Genomic DNA, 18,858 nt, shown 5'->3' with positions numbered 1-18,858 from the left:
ATGACTTATGAATTGTTGGGGCAGCAGAAATATGCAAGCAGGAGTGTAATTTATTTTTGAGATAAAATGAGTGCGCACATCAAAGTCACCTGTGCGTAGGTTAAGATCCTTAATTGAAGTAATGCTGCCAAGTGTGTGAGCTCTAATTTGAGATGGTAACCTTTGAAACACTGGATACTTTTACGGCCAGCTTAAGGCAGGTAAATGAAACCATGACTGACTTGATGTTTGATTTTATGACACAGTGTGTGACACGGTTTTTGTTAAACCAACCAGTTTCATGTTTTTGTGGGGACAGCTGTCTCCAGCACACTAATGCAAAGAGTCATCTTTTTGATTGTAGACATTTGGAATAATTCTTTGGAAAAGCGCTACAAATGAGTATCCACATGGAATTGCTAGCGTACTGGCCTGGCACATTGTCAGACATCTTTTTTCACTGACTCATATGACTGGTGTCTATGAAGTCATAGGCCCAAATGTTTCAGTGAATGGATACAAAGATTTGTTTAATTTGTTTAATGTGATGTTTTTCTGACCAAGAAATGCAGTGAGTGTTCTCGCCAAGATTTTATGGACTATAACTTGACTATATGCATTTTACACAATGGTGTGATGAAACAGCCACTGCCGGATGGTAGTATGGTGTTTGTGGCTAAAACTAATATTGTATATGGTAGATATCCCACTTGAAGAAGGGTATTCTCCAAGTCACAATAGGTAGACACTGTGAACATGTTAGATTTTCCAGTAGTAAGGCAACATGTAAATTGTAGGCTGGTAATGCACACCTCCATTATTACAGTGATACACTTAGACATAGATTTATCACGAGGCAATGTTTCCTTAGTACTACCAAGCTGCTACAAATGGAGTCCATTTCTATGGCCCATCACTAGAGTGCGCGTAGCTAGGGAGCTAGATTCATTAATTGCAGGAGCTTTATATGTTTGTTACATAGAAACTGTGCACAATAAGCTAGCCACTATGGGTTCTGATGCCAGCTCTGCTATAGAACTTCTAGCCTAGTGGGGTTCATTGATGCGCCCAACACTGCTACAAGTATTGGCAACCACTGAAGATGGCAGAATTTTAGGTATGAAGACATTTTTTCTGCCATAGGGCAGGTCAACAAGACTGCTAAATACACACGATGCATTGTATGGCAAACATTGTTTAATCAGCAGGTGTTGGCTTTTTACTGAGTGGGGGCGACCATCCTCCACACACTGGCACACAGAGCTACAGTTACCAGCATACATATGGATTAAATGGCTTGCTTTTGATTGCATGAATAACACATGCCATGCTTTGATGTAAATTAGTAGAATTGTTTTTATTTAGATAACCTGGTGCCCATGGGTTCACCTTGTTCACGAAATTAGATGGTTTCTGGTTGGGTTCCACATACATGGGGGAAGTGTCTAATCACACAGCCCATAGTCACGTTTGAATACCCTGGGATAAGGGGGAGGGTAGGCCCTTAGAGTTAAAGGCTGCCAGGTTTTAGAGTTGGTAACTATACATAAATGCAATAGTGCATTGTAGATTAGACTACACTGGATTGCCTTGACATTCTAACTGCATGCTGCTTTTTAACTGACAATCAGTTATACAATAATTATTTAGGTATTGTTGTGTAGGCCAGGTTTTGGCTAGGGTAAATGCCCATGTTCACTTTGTGTAGGTATTTTTGTGTAGGCCAGGTTTTGGCAAGGGTATATGTCACTGTTCACTTTGTGTACATTTTTGTTTAGGTAGTAGTGTTTTTTACTAACCTTGCATGCCACGCTAACTAAACGCTAGAAGGTAGTTTGCTTAAACCTCTTGCAAAGCCCCAAGGTCTTTATCACTGCACTAAATACTATATTGATGTGTATTAGTCAGCATTTGTCGCACACACGTTGAATAGGGGTGGAATGTAGTGATACACAAAATTGCAACCTTGCCAATCAGGGCTTTAGATGACAGCATTAGCCGCTGAAAGCCAATACTGTATTCAAAGTATGTGCCAAAATGCTGACAGTAGTCTGTTGTAGCACTTCCATTATGCAGTAGTGAGCTACAAGGAATATGCAGGCCTAGTATGAGTGATAGGTCACATTATGCATTGTTGATAGACAGGCAGGGAGAGGGCCCTACCTCTGTAGCTAATAGGTATTTTTGGAGTGTTTGGAACATTATGGCACCTATATAGCGCTTAGATAGCCAGTCTTAAGCGCTATGAACACTAAGCTATGAGTGCATGCCTTTTAGAGCTTGCAGATGGGGTTAATACATCCCTGCTTCCCTTAGAATATTCTGCCTCACTAACGGTAGCCCTGCATGGCCCCAAGCTAATCTCCTTTTCTCTGGGAAGGCACTGATAAGACATTCCTGAGCTTTCGCGCAGATGGAAGCCAGGGAGGGGCTCAGAAGAAGGAGCAGTGGAAATTAACAGAGTTGGGTTTTTTCCATGAGCCAGCCTATATTTTGCACAGGGAAAGTTCTGGAACTGTGCGTCATGGACGAGCAGCACGAGATTATAAAATATGCATGCTCACATGACTCGGGTGGGAGATCGTCCTGTGGACTTGGTTCGAGCAAGATCAAGTGCCCGGAATTTGGAGCTCTGACGGCATCCCGACAGCGCTGTCCTCTGAGCGGGGCTTGTTACAGCTAGCTTATGAGGGCCAGGGTCTCCCAGTGCTGATTGAAGGGGCGTAAGACTGTGTTTCTCTATGTTTCTCTATGTTTATCTAAGTTCTATGTTTCTCTAGATTTTGCATTTCTCTAAGTTTTGTGCTTTGTAATCTTCTCTAACTTGAATACCAAATGTATATGAAATTCACTGTTTAGAATAAATACTAAAACTTATTGAAGGTGTCATTTGTCACTAGCATGAGATCACTGCTCAGCACAATAGAACCTGTATTTTGGGCAGAATTGGGTATTTTTTGCTCTCAAAGGGCTGGCCGAGAGGAAGATTTTGCCCATATCAAGACAGGCTGCAGCGTCACCAAACTCCTTGTTGTGGGGTAATGGCTGCACAAAACTCTGTAGTACATCCATGCGTTGATGTAAAGTAGCATGGGCAGATGCCATGTCGGTACGTAAGGCGGCAAAGGCCTGCATAAGTGCAGCCATTGGGTCAGCCCCAGATTCCATAACCGACAGGCAATAGTTGGCTCCTTAATCTGTAACAGCCTGAGATAAAACCACAGATGTTACAGATAAACTCCTGCATTGGGATGTTCCTTCACTCTTATGAAAACCTTGAGCGTGATGTGCTAAAGACTTTCCCCCCCAAGAGCGCAGCCTGCAGAACTCAAAATCCCTGTCAGGCCGGGGGATTGAGTGAAAAGGCAGGAGCAGCGACAACAGAGCTAGAGAAAACAGAAAAAGAACAATGCAACAGTTCAGAAAATGCAACCAAAAAGGAATGCCGGAATACAGCAAACTACCACCCACAACTACCCACTCTTAACTGCTCCGTGAAGAAGGATATCAGTAGACCTACTTGTAGTCAAGGAAAGGGATAACAGGGTTTGGTGAAGAGTGACAATCCCAAAGCGTTCAAATGTATTCCAAATATTTAAGCAGCAGAGCGTCCCAAATGATCAAGCAATCCAAAATCTGATAGCAGCAGAGCGTCCCAAATGATCAAGCAATCCAAAATGTGATAGCAGCAGAGCGTCCCAAATGATCAAGCAATCCAAAATGTGGTAGCAGCAGAGCGTCCCAAACAATGTGTGAAAACAATCCAATTTGTGGTAACAGCAGAGCGTCCCAAAAAATGTGTGAAAGCAATCCAAACAAAAAATGTGGTAACAGCAGAGCGCCCCAAACAATGTGTAAAAACAATCCAATTTGTGGTAACAGCAGGGCGTCAGTTACTGGTGAGGTAAGGGATTTTAAGGGGGTTTGCATAGACATATAATTGGAACCAGGGAACACAGCGTTAACCTCAGGCGAGTCCCTATGAAGAACAGAGTTCAAAAATCCAAAAGCGCCACAACAGAAGGTTTAGAGAGAGAAGGAATCAATGTAACGTAGCCGAGTTCAGTATTTCAAAAAGGGATGCAGCAGAGGGAGACGAGAGTTGGGGACCCAGACAAGGACAAGACATATGCAGGGTCTTAATACAGGAGCCGGATCGAAACAACAAAGGAGAGTACTTGAATGCAAATGCTCGTAACTATCGCAGTTAAGGAGCACCCGATGAATGGAGCAACAGGCATTAAATACAAAAGTCACCGAAAGACGCGAAACCACACTGCATGCGTGTCACGTGACTACAAAAGAAAGGGTGTGACGGGAAATGTAGTTTTAACGGCCTCCGTGTGCCAAATAACGTTGGGACAGACGCCAGGGTAGCCTCCAGGTGTTACTAGGCGTCCCCGTACGCTGCCAGCTAGGAACCCGGGTTGCGACACCTTCTCTATTCTTGCCCACTTCCCTCCTTCTTCTCTCCCTAACTCTGCTCCTTTTGCTGACTGGTCGCCTGCTGCACCTCCAGAGCCACACAGGTCTCAGGCTCCTATGCCAGTCTGTGCACTTGCCCCCAGGCCTCTGCACTCTTCTTGCCACTACTGCACTTCTGGAATTCATTCCATGAGAAGGGTAACCTCTCTGCACTTAACTCAGGGCCATGCTGGACTGGGCACACTTCTTCCCTTCCCCTTCAGTTCCTATCTGCACACTTACATTACCCAGAATGCACTATGCCTAGTTCGCCAGGCCTAGTAGGTAGTTTTTTGTTTCTGCATGTTCTTCTCCTTCTGCTGGCCTAGTACGGTAGTTTAAGGATTGTATGTTCTCCTCCCTCTCCTCCCCCCTTTCTCGCCTCCCTTATTGTCAGGCACTTGCACTAGTAATAATGCCGTCAGGCCTAGTTTGCTAGTCATTTTTTTGCTAGATCATTCGGCGACTTCAAGGCCTAAGAATAACTCTCCCTTGTTCCCTTGCCGCTTTGAACCACTTCACTGGTGTGTAAGCGCTGTACAAATAAACAACTACAATGACATAGTGTGAAGGACCAGAAACAGAGAGGTTGCCGGGAACTTGAAATCTCACGGTGAGAGGGGGTTAGGAGGTGCAGTGAATGCCATGGCTGCCACCTGAATATTACACATGCAAGCACATTCCATAACTTAACGACCATCATTGCCAAGCCACCAGCATGTTCAAGGGTTGCGGATTAAGATAGGCAATCACAAAGATGGAGCAGTAGCGTAAAAGCATATATGCAGAATCCAGGATTCTCACTGGAAACTGAAAGCCACTAAAATGGCGGCAAGTCTGGTACAATGGGCTAGCTTCTGGCGACTCCTGAAAAAAAGCTGTGCATTCACATGTCTAAGTGATCTGTGGGTTATGAGAAAGAACTAGGCTGATAACCTGATATATAAGATGTTACTGCAGCCCAGCCGAGGACATGATATCTGCTTTTACTGTTGACCTATAGGTGGGGAGAAGACAGGGAGCACCCTCAGAGAACTCTTCAGGTGACAGGAGCATAAACCCTTAGCTGCGTTTACCCGAGTCGATATGAAAGCCATGCCTTGAACTGGCTTGATAGGTATGGAATAAGGGCGCACTGCGGCAGAACCAGTATGATGACCAGAGAGTCTCCCCACAGTAAGCTCTCATTACTTGCGTGGACTTCGGCTGGAGCCACCAGCCCCGTATCCACTGGAATGCCCCAAGACAAACCCTCAGCTCCTGCGCATAGAAATCTTGATCTCACCTGAAGAGTAATGTATCTGGCACTCGGGGCAGAGGTTGAAGACAAACAGTTCATGTTTACTGAGATCACTGCCTCCCTCTTATGCCAGCCAAGGGATGAGATGATGGGTGCACCCGTTAAGTGTGAGCCTGTGGAGCTCAGTATACCCACAGAGTCTCATACTAGACTAGAATTACTTGGCACCTGGAAACTATTTCTAATTCTTTTTCAATCTGCACATTTGCGTCTGAAAGTCGATGCCCCACAATGGGGAAAAACTGGCCCTTCAATTTCAAATGCAAGCAAGATAACACAAACTGAATATAAGTAAAACATTGTTCAAATCTGGCTGGCTAATCCACCCCCATGACAGTCTTATGCGTGTCTTTGTCAAAGAGTGACTCAAAGCTCCACTTGACTTTACCACGGGTTCCTTTCATAGGGTTTATTTTTAGTGTTGAAGATGTAGGAGAGTTTAAAGACATCTCAGGTGGTCTCTTATGTGTGAGCGTTTCAGCTGGTGCTAGCCAGCAGACCCCTGTAACTTTTGGCCACATTATGAGTTGGGTTGTATTTCGGGGGAAAATCCTCCTAGACACCGCCAAACGGATTTTCAGTTACCGCCACTTGGTCCTGTGGATTTACCACAGGATTAGAAGTGGTGGTAGGTGGTGTAAATCCCCATTTTCTGGAGTCTCCTTTGGAGATTTTTGGTGAGATTACCACCGGAGGAATTGCCGAGTGATAATTCCACCTATTTCTTTGGGGGAAAAGTGGAGCATTCACCGACAGCATCATCCGGGAGGTTACATCCTCCACTTTTCTTCCAAAAAATCAGCAGAATTACTACTCATAATTCCACCGGTGGTAATTCCACCGAAACTTGTAATTTGGCGCTGCAGGAAAAATTGACGTAACTGTATGGTATGATAGGTTATTTATAATGTGCTTAATACCCAGACGTTTCTAAGCGCTGTCCGGGGATCGAACCTGTGTTGCTGTGTGTCGTCTTGCTTCCAAGGCGAACACGTTGCCGCTGAACTAGCCCCCTCTAACCCCCCGAAATGTGGAGCCCTATATTTACAAAGGGAAAATAAAACTAAAGCTATAGTAGTACCAGAATTCTCAGAATTCAAAATGATATGATCTAAAAGCCAGAACATCTTTGGCTGGCTCTGGATATATCTGAAATGGGAGTGCGACTGATCAACGAGTGGCTGTGGTATCTAGGTGGCAATATTCATCAGCCAGCCATCAGGAACCAGTGAGAGCCAGTTGTGTACACAAGGAGAGCTTTCCCTAATGTTTCAAGTACAGAAAGCAAGGTCACTAAGCAGAACATCTTTCCTCTTTAGCTCTCCATCACTCTGTGCCCACTCGTCCCCCCTGTAACCTGGGTGCCCTCATTACATTCCAAGCACCACTACACTCGTACACATACACAGCTCGCCCAGCCAAGGGCTTAGGTCAAAACAGTGGCGTTAGCTGCGGGAAATGGGTAGTAGTTTGTCAACATTACTAGGTTAATTGAACTTCAGCAGTTCCTCCAAAACAGCTCCTTTCCATGCAGATCACTACTGTGTGTTACATGAGAAGACCTGCTTCATTGCCAGTCAAGGATGCTGTCTCATGGAGCCAGAGATGCACCTATGATCTAAAAGGAACTGGCATTGCCTCTGACTCTCTGTCTGCCTCTTTGTCTCAGGAGGATAGCTCAGCTGCAAAGTGCTCACCTTGGAAGCAAAACGACGCTGAGGAACACAGGTTCGATCCCTGGGTCCGTGCTTAGAAACCTCTGGGTATTAAGCGCATTATAAATAATCAATCATGTGAATCATCTCAAAACCTCTCACGACACATTTTATATGTTAACTAGTAGTTTAGGACTTACGTCCAGCAGGCATCTTTGAGCATATTAGTAAAACTAAAGGATGAAATCACAAAGCCATAAGGCAGATGAACAAGTCGAAAAGAATTGGTTCCAGGGAAGATTCATGGAATTGGAAGTGACATGGACCAGTTGCAGAACACCCAAACATGAATTAACCTGATAGCCCAATGGCAAGAGTTTGACATGTCCAAGTAACCATACTTTTTGGTTGACTGTAAGAGAGAACATATCAGACATGGCGGGTCCAAACATGCAACTGGATCTTTTGGCTTGACCTTTTCTATTATCATTACTAGGCTTGTTAACCCGCCATTACCTGTACCCTGTAAGCAAACAGCACTGGCCTCGATGAGTTTAACTTCTTCTGCACCATCTGCTTAGTTGTGGGTCTCGATATGGGCCACCAATTGAGAAGAGATAAACAATTGTTTATATTGTAGCAAATATAATTCTTTTTTTTATTTTTTATTATGTGCCTTTGGTTAAAACAGAGGTCTTCAAACTGTGGAGTGCGGCCGCATCCCGGGGGGGCGGCGCGAGAGCCCAGCATGAAATGTAAAAAATAAAAAAAATAAACAAAAACGATATATTTTTTTTCGATTGGCGGAAATGGGCAGGAGCAGCTCACATGGTCAGACTGGACCATAACACGGCCTTAGGCAGCAATGAAAACGTGTCCAGCAGTTGCAAATGGATATTCAGTCCTTTAGTCACAGACTGTTTGAATAGTAACCAAGGGGGTGCTTCTTCTTCAAATGTAAACAAATTGTGATATTTAAAGAATATTTACTCAGCAACAATGGTCAAAACTACTAGCTGCATAGTGAAGTAACTCCTTAAACTGGCCCACATAGGCCAATAAAGTGGCCCATTTTGACTGGCCTACACTAGGATTTTGCATTTTTGGTACGGTCATCGCTCTATTGGCCTATAGGCCAGTCCAAGCCTGGCGGCTCATCCATAATGGGTGAGGGGGCGTCCATCCAGTGACCCATTATGAAGGAGCCAAGGTGCCAGCCCAGTGAAACACTGAGCACTCCCTCAGCTGCTTTTTCCAGCTGAGGGAGTGCTTCTGGGCTGACTGAACTGTCAAAGGGGAATTCTGTTTGCCTTTGACAGTTCAGTTCCCCAGCCGCACATGATCACTGAGCCATGCAACGCTGCAGGCGTTTTGCTTCACCAGCTTTGCATAGCTCATTGGAAATGCTGGCTGAGGCACTGCATGTATGTGCGAGGGGGTGCTCTTGCACCTCCTCGCACATACGGGCAGAGCAACCTGGAGTGGGGCATTTTAGCAACCACGCGCAGGCCCCTGCAGAAGGTACGTTTAGGGTGATTTATTTTTTATTTAAATATGTGTATGGATGCGTGGCTGCTTGTGTTATGGGACTGTGGTGGGAGCAGGATGGGCGGCAGCACTGGGATGGTGGTGGGAGCAGGGTGGTGAGAGCCCAGGGTCTGTACTGGGAGTAGGGTGCCATGACAGCGCGCAAAAGTTCATAGCCATTTCTACATCCTGTCCATCTGGCACTTTTGGGATGGCCTGGCCTGCCCAAATTTTGCTCAGAGGGGGGGGGGGCAGGCAAAAAAAGTGTGAAGACCACTGGGTAAACATGATATCCTTTTACACCATAAAACACATTAAACTAAAAAATACATCATACAGTTCAAATATAAATACATCACATAATTCATAGAAACAATCCCATTTAAAAAAACAAATATAATTTAAAATCTAACTGCTTCAATGTAACATTATCCCATCCATTAAAATAAATATATATTAAGAGCATATTACTGTGCTGATGGAAGTGCCAATCCACTAACCACCAGTTGCCAAATGTGGAAGACCGCTGCCATAATTACTAGCGACTCCGCTCCAAAAATAGTGCTCCAAAATTGGTCAGAGGGGAAATGCGCAAATCTATTATACGCTTTCACTCTGCTTAATACCTTGCACTGGGTCAAGATATGTAGGACAGGTTCCACCTGTTTCACACAGTCTGCATATTCTATCTTCTCTGGGAATACCGCCTAGGCCCCAGTGTTTTCTAGTACTGGGAGAATCTGTAGTCGAAGCAAACAAACTACCCATAGTTGGCTAGGTTATTGTCCAGCCAAGATTCAGGGAGGTTGGAAACCCCTATCTCTGTAAGGTAGAACTTCACAGCTGTCTCTAGGTCCCGATACCATACACTCCTTGAACATATTGTAGAATGGATGGTTGTCAGGGCCAGCAGAGAGTCCTCCCCCCAAGTCCATAATGGATCGTAGCCCGGAACCTGCAAGCCGCCATATACCACAGTGATATTAATGATGGGAGGTCCAGCTCAAGCTTGATCGCCTCCACTGGGACACCGGTAGAGATATTCAAAAGGGATCACAAGATTTTCCCTTCCAACTTTGTTAGCCTAACCACTGCCTTGAATGGGAACCCTTCCAGGGCATATATTATCATCGGGATAATTGATGACTTGTAAGCTATCATTTCTGCTTCTGTTGATCGGCCACCATGCACATCGATGATTCTTCCAAGTGTGAGCCACTTAAACCAGGCCTTATGTGTAAGTCCCTCCATCAAGCATGAAGAAGGCATAGTTGGTTTAATGCAAATGCCCAAGTATTGGCATTCCGAAGTCTGTTCCAATTTCATCCCTCCCAATCACCAATCAAGCTATGGATTACCAGCTGCCCCCTTCCCACATGCCATGATTGTTGTCTTTGCAGCGTTAGGGATCAGGCCAAGGTCACAATCATAGCAATGTAAGGAGCGCTGGAGTCCAATTGGAGTGCCATCCAGAATCACTGTATCATCAGCGTATGACAGACAAGGTAAACCTTCTCGGCCACACTGCGGCAGATAGTTCCTAACAGACTTCAAGATTGAAGGTAATTCTGATGCATAGAGGTTATAAAGTAAGGGTGCTAAAGAGCAACCCTGCTTCAATCCCCGATTAGTAGGGACGATCCCCGACAGGTGCTCTTCTTGGTATAGCCTGACTCTCACTAGAGTCTCTCACTATATAAAGCACGGATAGAATACAGAAGTGACGAATCTATACCTCAGCGGGACAGCTTTCCCCATAGGTTAGACGCGGCAGCATAATGTGTCCCGCCAAAATTGTGGAGGAACGGGGGGAAGGGAGGCCGGCAGGGCCCCAGCGCAGCCCTGCTTTTTGGAGACTGCCGGCCCGGCCCTGGCTTGCCCCAGCCCACTTAAAGCACTGGCTAGACCTTATCACGCTGTCGAATGCTGCCGAGTAGTCGATGAAGCACAGGTAACGATGAGTATTCTTAATATTGTCTATAAAACGTTTCTATATGTGTATATAGGTTGTAAATCTTGTTGGGATTTTTCCTTGGCTGTGTACGGTATTTCTTATACAAATCGTCTATGGTGTAACTATAGTTTGTCTCTATATGTTGGTGCGCTGTACCTAGCGGACCCACTAATACCTTCCCTGATGCAATAAAACAACTTACCCGTGAGGCCGGAAGTGGGTTTAGAAAGCCTTTCAGATGCAAAGAGAGCCTTGCATCAGAGAGCCTGCGAGCAGGGCAAGCTGAGAGATCAGGTCATCACTTACTAAACTGATGACAGTTCCAGATGCAAAGAGAGCCTTGCACTTCTGCATGCAATGGCGTTGCTGAGGTCTGCTGCTGTAAACAGTCACAGGGCTTTGCCTCAGCTTTGCAGACTTTGGTATGGGCCAGGGCGTCCATCTCCAGGTGGCCTTGCAGCCACCCCCCCTCCCCTCAACTCATAACTGTGAATAGAAAGCTGCTGTCTGTCTGTCCAATGCCACTCCCCCATACTTGGCATTAAGGCCCTGGAAATAAATCACTACATTTGTCTGCACATCTGACAGGGCAGCATGTCCTCTAATTTAGTGGTTATGATCAGGGGAGTTGCTAGGTCTGGAAAAGACCCGGGGCTACGCTGATGTCGGAACTGTTGGGACTGGGGGCTAGCTAGTCTTTTGGCTGTAGCTCCTTAGATTCTATCCAGGCTACAACCAAAAGATCAGGGGCTATAGCCCCTTTATACCCCCCCAGCAACGCCCCTGGTTATGATTGATTCAAAACCTTCCAGCCACATCACTTTTTGTTTTGCTGTAGTCACCCCGAGTGGGATGGGTATGCCCAGACATGGGTCCCGAGCCTGCTGGGCCTAGAGCCCCAAGCTACTCCTCACTGATGATGCCCAACGAGGCCGAAACATGTCTGGGGATCCTTGTGGTCTCATGCACAAGGGATGTGACCTAGCAGTTTGCGCTGGACTGCCCCTTTTGGGGTGGGACCAAGCCTGATATGCATGCAGTTTTTCCCCTTCTGTAATGGCTTGGCAGGCTGAAAAACGAGGGTCTGGAGGGTTGCCCAGAGCTTTGCCCGTGGTTATGATTAATTCAAAACCTTCCAGCCATCACCTTTTTGTTTTGCTAAAGTCACCCTGAGTGGGACGGGTATGCCCAGACATGGGTCCCGAGCCTGCTGGGCCTAGAGCCCCAAGCTACTCCTCGCTGATGATGTCCAACGAGGCCAAAACATGTCTGGGGATGCTTGTGGTCTCATGCACAAGGGATGTGACCTAGCAGTTTGCGCTGGACTGCCCCTTTTGGGGTGGGACCAAGCCTGATATGCATGCAGTTTTTCCCCTTCTGTAATAGCTTGGCAGGCCGAAAAACGATGGTCCGGAGGGTTGCTCAGAGCTGTGCCAGTGGTTATGATTGATTCAAAACTTACAAGCCATCACTTTTTGTTTTTCTCCAATTTAGAATTAACATTTGGGTGATGGCGGCTTGTGCCTTTCAAACCCCCAATAAAGCACTGACAGTTGAATATTGAAATCTGCACCTTTCCTCAAAACACTTAAGTGAGTCACAAAATGACTCATTGTAACTTTTAAACTGGCTAATTTATTTCCATGATGTCAGGGGCAAAAACATTTTCTCTTTTCTTTTCGATTGGAACTTCATATTTTTTCTATTGTGCTATATCACAAACTGCGGGTTGGGTTCCTAAGGCTTCAAATTAAGTTGCAGAAGCAAGAGGAGAATGGTTAGTAGGACACTACATAGCGTTTAATTACTTGTATCCTTCCATTCCGAGTGTGGAATGAAAATCTACAGCCATGCACATTTTCATGAATGCACTTCTACCAGGATGCATGTATCTGTCGGATTGGTTTATAACACATTTTTAACAACCAGAGCTGAAAATATCTGTGGCCAGTCAGGGGCCTAAATTGCAGACTGGGTTCAAAGGCCAGCTTCTCCACTTAAAGTGTGTGATCTTGGGCAAATAATGTTCTCTTACTGTACCTTATCTACAAAAATTGTTAGTCCGTAGGGGGGAAAACAAGTGATTTAAATGTCATAGGGTCGTTTTCATAAAATATTGGTAGACCCAGTTAAAAAAAAAAAAAAAAACTAATTTCTGACAATAAAACAAGCATGCACTGAGAAACAAAATTTACAATGGTTTACAATTTGGTTAATTGTAAGTCTAGACAATGATCTTTTCTCCATTACTTCACATATCAATTAATGATGTTTCAATAGGCCGGGAACGTCAATGACAGTGAATACACAGTTTTGCCCAAGATCACACGGCACTCCCGTGCAATTCCAGCACTTTGTAAGACCGATTAAAGGGGCACCTCAAAAGCCACTGGGTGATGCAGATACGATGAAATGCTCGGCTGTGAAACCAATGGCAAAACACTCAACTAAAGAGAGGTCACCTCTATCAAGGCATATCCACTTATCTACACTATTAAGAACGAGTACAAGAAGGTAGATTGAAGTGTCCTGTGCTTGTTGCTAATTCTAAAGCAAGGCGCCCTCAATGTGGCGGGTTCACAGCACACAGTAGCCTTGTTACATTGCGGTGGGCTTCGTTATGCAAATATGCACATTTTTGGAGTACGGTGGATGATAGTGACCCCTCGAGGCCACTCTAAAAAGTTGCCATCTAGGTTAGGTGCATGCACCCACATGTCTGCATACATGTATGATAACCATATGATCTATGTTGCCATGTACATAAACATGTCAACAGTTTTTTTTTTTATGTGTGAAACTAGAATGACAAGTGTCTTCCCAAGCTGTCAGCATAGGCAGGGACTATTTAACAGACCTACTTTTGGAAAGACAAAATGGTCCACACTACGATCGCCCCAACGCCCCCCCTAGAGACCTCACCTTCACTGGAGGCCTCCCCGCCCTGCTGCGGCTTGAAATGGTGCACAGGAGCTAGGTGGCGGGTGAGGGTGACCCGATTGTTTTAATTCTACACTTGTCAGTGGAACTATCGGCCTCGAGAGCCTTGGTGGTAGCGACACATTGGTAGCCTAGCAACCGGCTGCATCACGTGACTTTACGTTCCGGGAGCGTTTACCCGATTATTAGCACGTGATCGCAAACTGAGAACGGGTTTAGTGTAGGAGGAGGAAGTCGGAGCATAGTTGCTAACATGATACTTTCCAATTTGTAGGTGCGTATCCATTCCTGTTTTTTTTCCCTTTGCATTCTGGGGCTTGTAGTTCTGCTTTTCCCTATAAAACTCAGACTACAATTTACAGAATGCAAAGGAAAAAAAAAAACAGGACTGGATAAACACCTACAGATTGGAATTGATCATTTTGGCAACTATGGGTCTTATGGCAGCTCTGTCCTCTCCCGAGTCATGGAGAAGTGTTGGTAGTTTTTGCCCAGGCCTGCAGGAGTGGCTGACGGCGTCTGACCTGCACCTGTGAGGTGTGGGGCATGCAGTAAGGGTAAACTCTGAAGTGGTTCGTGGCAGTGTGCTTGACAAAGGAACGCTGAGGATTGGAGGGGGAGGAGTGCATACATGCTAAGATGAAAAAGATTACTAATTTTTTCTTACTGTCTCCCACCTGAAATAATTAAAACCCCAATGCAATCCTATGGGGAAATTCCTTTCTCCCGCTTCGAATCTCCCTCCTAGGTGGTCTGGGGAAAAGTGTGCTGCCAAATCCAGGTGCCTGCACAAGACCTGGTGGTCGACCAGATCGAAGGCGGCCGATAGGTCTAGTAGTAAGAGGAGGGCTAGGTCACCTTAATCCCTAAGGTCATCGATCTGGGCCTTAAAGTCAATTATCACAGTTTCTGTCCCGTGCTGAGGCCGGAAGCCTGATTGTCTTGACCCTAGCGGGTGGTTGGATTACAAATGTTTTTGGATTTGTAGATATGCCATCTTATCTATGATTTTCAGAAGGAAGGGTACCGTGGTGATAGGTCGGTAATTGGTGGGAATTTGTTTTTTAAGTAGGGGGAGCACCCAAGATTTCTTAAGATTAGTGGGGATAGAGTTGGTAGTAAATGATGCGTTGATCAGTTTAGTGGTGAAGGGTGACAGTTCCCTGGCTGCGTCCTTTTGTAAGTTGGGCAGGGCATTGGTCACCATGACAGTTGGAGGGTTTAAGTGAGAGTATCGTCTTTTCTGTTTCGAGAATGGTGACTTTGGAGAATTTGAACCGAGGCACTGTGTCAGTAATTGTGATGATCCACCCTCGGGGTCCCAGGCTCAGCGACAGACCGTGGGAGGGTAGGCCTCTGGTACGCAGCGCGGGAAGGCTGGGCGCTGCAAAAGAGCACACGGACCACTTCGATCAATGCATAAACCCGGACTGGCTTTATGACGCCAGTTCCGGTGATTCCTTTATTTCCTGTGTGTCACGTGACCCTAGATTGGCGGGGCACGTGACACCACATTCCTCCCCAACTTGGAGGTGTTTGCACAGTTATCAACAAATACAGATACACAAATTTTAACTGGTATTTGGCATAACTTAGCTTACGTCTTGAATGTGCACAACTTATTAGCTGAGCTTAGAGTTCACCTTAGCAAGGCTTCGGCCGGCCTATTCTGTCCACGACATATCCCTTTAGGCGGGACGACGGTTTGGGCCTGTCTCTCAGAAGATACCAGGTGTTCCTCTTCTCCGGTGCGTCCGTCTTTGGAGTCTCGGCTTTACTTAACTCTCTTTGCTGGCGTGGACTGTCCGAGGTTCTGGGAGTAGCTGGACTTCTCGGGGCTACTTGGCCGGGGGGTGAGTGTGGCACCTCCGCCTCTTCCCTAGACGGCATCGGTTGTTCTTCCCACAGTTCTGGGGGTACTTTCTTGAAATGGGACACGTTCCTCGTCACTGTCTCCCCCCCTCGGGTGGCTGTGACCATGCTGTGGTTTGTGGTACTAACTGTCCATGGCTGGAGCTCGAAGTTGGGGGACATTTTCTTAGGCCGGGCTCGATTCTTGACAATGACGGTGTCCCCTGGTGTCAGCTCTCTGTGGCGGGCTCGTCTGGTGACACTTTCTTGCTCATTTCGCCTCAGCCGCGCGGCGTCCATGGCGGGGATATCTGGTTCTGGAGCTATCCACTGGGGGTGTATGGGTAGTTCCGCTTGTATGGGCACGCCAAGCATGAGGGCTGCCGCGCTGATCCCCGTAGAGGAGTGTGGGGTTTGCCGGTGTGTTCTCAGGAACCGGTACACTGTTTTTAGCCACGAGCTTCCCTGTTCTTTGGCGATTCTGATGACCTTGTTGAGTGACCCCATGAATCTTTCCGCGTCACCGTTCGCTTGGGGCCATCTTGGGGTGATTCGCTGGTGCTTGACATTTACTTCTTTGAAATACTCGCGCAGCTCTTGACTAGTGAAGGATGGTCCATTGTCGCTTTTCACCTTCCTCGGTATTCCATGTGTGGCGAATATCTTCTCTAGTGCGAGGATTGTGGTCTCTGCGTTAGTAGATGTTATGTGTTCTACTTCCGGGTATCGGCTAAATTCGTCTATCACTACGAGAAGATACCCTTCGCCGGCAACTGTGCAGTGGTCCATGCTGACAGCATCCCAACGTTTGCAGCTTCTTGGGGTGCTGCTAATCGGTTCCGGGTGTTCTGGTCTTCTGGATGCTTGGCATGCTGCGCAGGACTCGACTAACTCTACTACTCTTTGCTGTATGTTCGGCATCCACATCCGGGACTTGAGATATGCAGAGGTTTTGACGATGCCTTGATGACCACTGTGCGCTAGGCGGAGAGTCCTATCTTCTAGGGACTCGGGCAGTACGATTCTGTGTCCTTTGAGTATGATGCCTTCTGGGGCTACCGAGAGCTTGTGTCTGATCCCAAATAGTGCTCTGAGCTTGACTTGGGCCGACGCGGTGCGCTGGGCCATCGACGTGAGATAGTTTTTCCAGTTTCCTGACCGGATGGTGGCAGTGGTGTGTTGCAGGATGGTGTCTGTTTCTGTCTCACTGGCTACTTCCTGTAGGGTCAGGGCTCGCGGCCTCGCGCGGCTACTATGTGACAGAGGTGCTCGTCGGTTTCCTTCTCTTGGCGCCGTTCCCTGTCAGTGGCAGGCCGCGGGTGGCGGGACAGGTAGTTTGCCGGGTTGTCTGTCCCTGGGCGATAATCAGCCTCGATGTTGTACGGTTGTAGCTGCAGCCTCCATTTCTCGATGCGTGCAGGCGGGTGAGGAGAGGATCCACGGAAAATTGGGATCAGGGGTTTGTGATCCGTGAGGACTTTTGCTTGTTTGCCTAACAGGTACACTTTGAAGTGACGGCATCCCCATAAGATGGCTGGTGCTTCTCTCTCTATGTGCGCGTAGTTCTGTTCAGGTTTTGTGAGCACTCGGCTGGCGAACGCGATGGGGACCTGGCGTCGACCAGGAGTTCAGTCTGTCTCTCTGTGTTGAAGAACGCCATGGTGGTGGACTCGGATAGGGTGTCTTTAATTTGTTGAAACGCTTGTTGGTGGGAGGTGGTCCATTCCCACTTCTGGTCCTTCTTCGTTAGTTCCCTGAGTGGGCTTGCCGTGCTGGCGAGATCGGGGATGAAGCGTGCACAATATGTCGCCATTCCCATGAAGCTTCTGACCTCGGAGGCTGATTGGAGTGCTTTGGTGTCTTTTATGTCTCGTACTTTGGACGGGTCGGGGGATACGCCCTTGGCGCTGAAAATATACCCGAAGAAGCATATTTCCTCTTTGTTGAACTCGCATTTTTCGGCGTTGAGTGTTAAACCTGCTTCTTCTAATCTTGTTAGGACCGCTGCCAGTCATTTATGGTGATCCTTCTTGTTTGATGCGTATACGAGAATATCGTCCCTGATATTGGTGGTGCCTTCCAGCGCCGTGATGACTTTGCAGATTTCGTGCTGGAACACTTCCGCAGCAGATGATATTCCGAAGTTGAGTCGTTTATACCTCATCAGGCCGAGGTGAGAGGAGAATGTGGTGATGTATCTCGACTCTCTGGACAGTCTCAGCTGCTGATAGCCTGATCTGAGGTCAAGTTTACTGAAAACTGTTGCCCCTGTGAGGTCTACAATGAGCTTGTCTATCGGAGGTGTTACGTGACGTTCTCTCCCAATGGCTGCATTGGGAAGCCTCATGTCAATGCAGATTCGTACTGCGTCTGGTTGTTTGGGTTTTTGAGCAACCACCATGGGCGAGACCCACGGGGTAGGCCCTGACGTTTTTTCTATGATCCCTGCTTTCTCTAGCTTGGCTAGTTCTTTTTCCACTGCTCCTCTTAAGTGGAAAGGGATCCTTCGATGCCTGACAGCTTTGGGTCAATGGTGGGGTCTATGTGGAGCTTGATGGTTCTTCCTTTCAGACATCCTATGCCTTGGAATAGCTTCTTGTGTCGTTTTAGCAGGCTGTTGAGTTCGTCCTGTAGAAGGTTGAAGGCGAAATGGATCAACTCCAGCTTTTCTGCTGTTCTGCAGCTCAACAGTGTTTCGCAGCCGGCATCTACCACATAGATGCGTGCTCTGTGGTTGGCGTTCTTGTATGTGAAGGATCCTTGTACGGGCAAAGGCTTCTTGCTTCCGTAGGCATAGAGCCGGACTTTCTTCTCATGAAGAGTGGGCTTCGGGCGGAGCTTGCAGTATGCTGTCACCGGCATGACGTTCACGGTTGCGCCGGTGTCGATGACAACTTTCAGCGGTGCTCCGTTGGACAGAACAGTGCATGACGGTCTCTTTTTCTGTCGTGATCGGTGCGGCTCGACAGCCGAGATCAAGTGTAGTCGGTGTGTCCGTCTACTCCCCCTTTTCCGCCTGTTTTTGTCTCTCCTTTCTGGGGACGAGCTGTCGTTGCTGTCGTCGCTGCTGCTCGTATCTGGAGACTTTTGGGAGTCGTCCACGGCTCTAGCTTTCCCTCTTCGCTCTTGTTGGCGGGATTCTCTGGGTGCAAACTTTTTCTTGCGATCTTGTGCAGGCTGTTGCGTTG

The 18,858-nt window shown here is 46.9% G+C and overlaps 1 protein-coding gene across 1 annotated transcript in view; it reads right to left on the bottom strand.

Moving 5' to 3' along the window:
- The window catches only part of NOXRED1 (NADP dependent oxidoreductase domain containing 1), a 160,110-nt gene extending 146,197 nt beyond the window's left edge, over positions 1 to 13,913 (bottom strand). Inside the window, exon 1 of the mRNA XM_069637995.1 lies at positions 13,802 to 13,913. The gene's annotated coding sequence lies outside the window, so the exon portion shown is untranslated. The remainder of the gene's footprint in view (positions 1 to 13,801) is intronic.
- Between the last annotated feature and the right edge of the window lie 4,945 nt (positions 13,914 to 18,858).

Source organism: Ambystoma mexicanum, chromosome 14 (genome assembly GCF_040938575.1).
Source record: "Ambystoma mexicanum isolate Mex_15411 chromosome 14, UKY_AmexF1_1, whole genome shotgun sequence".
Lineage (NCBI taxonomy): Eukaryota > Metazoa > Chordata > Amphibia > Caudata > Ambystomatidae > Ambystoma > Ambystoma mexicanum.
The sequence above is the reverse complement of the archived record's forward strand: the minus strand, read 5'-3'. Positions and strand labels throughout refer to the sequence as shown.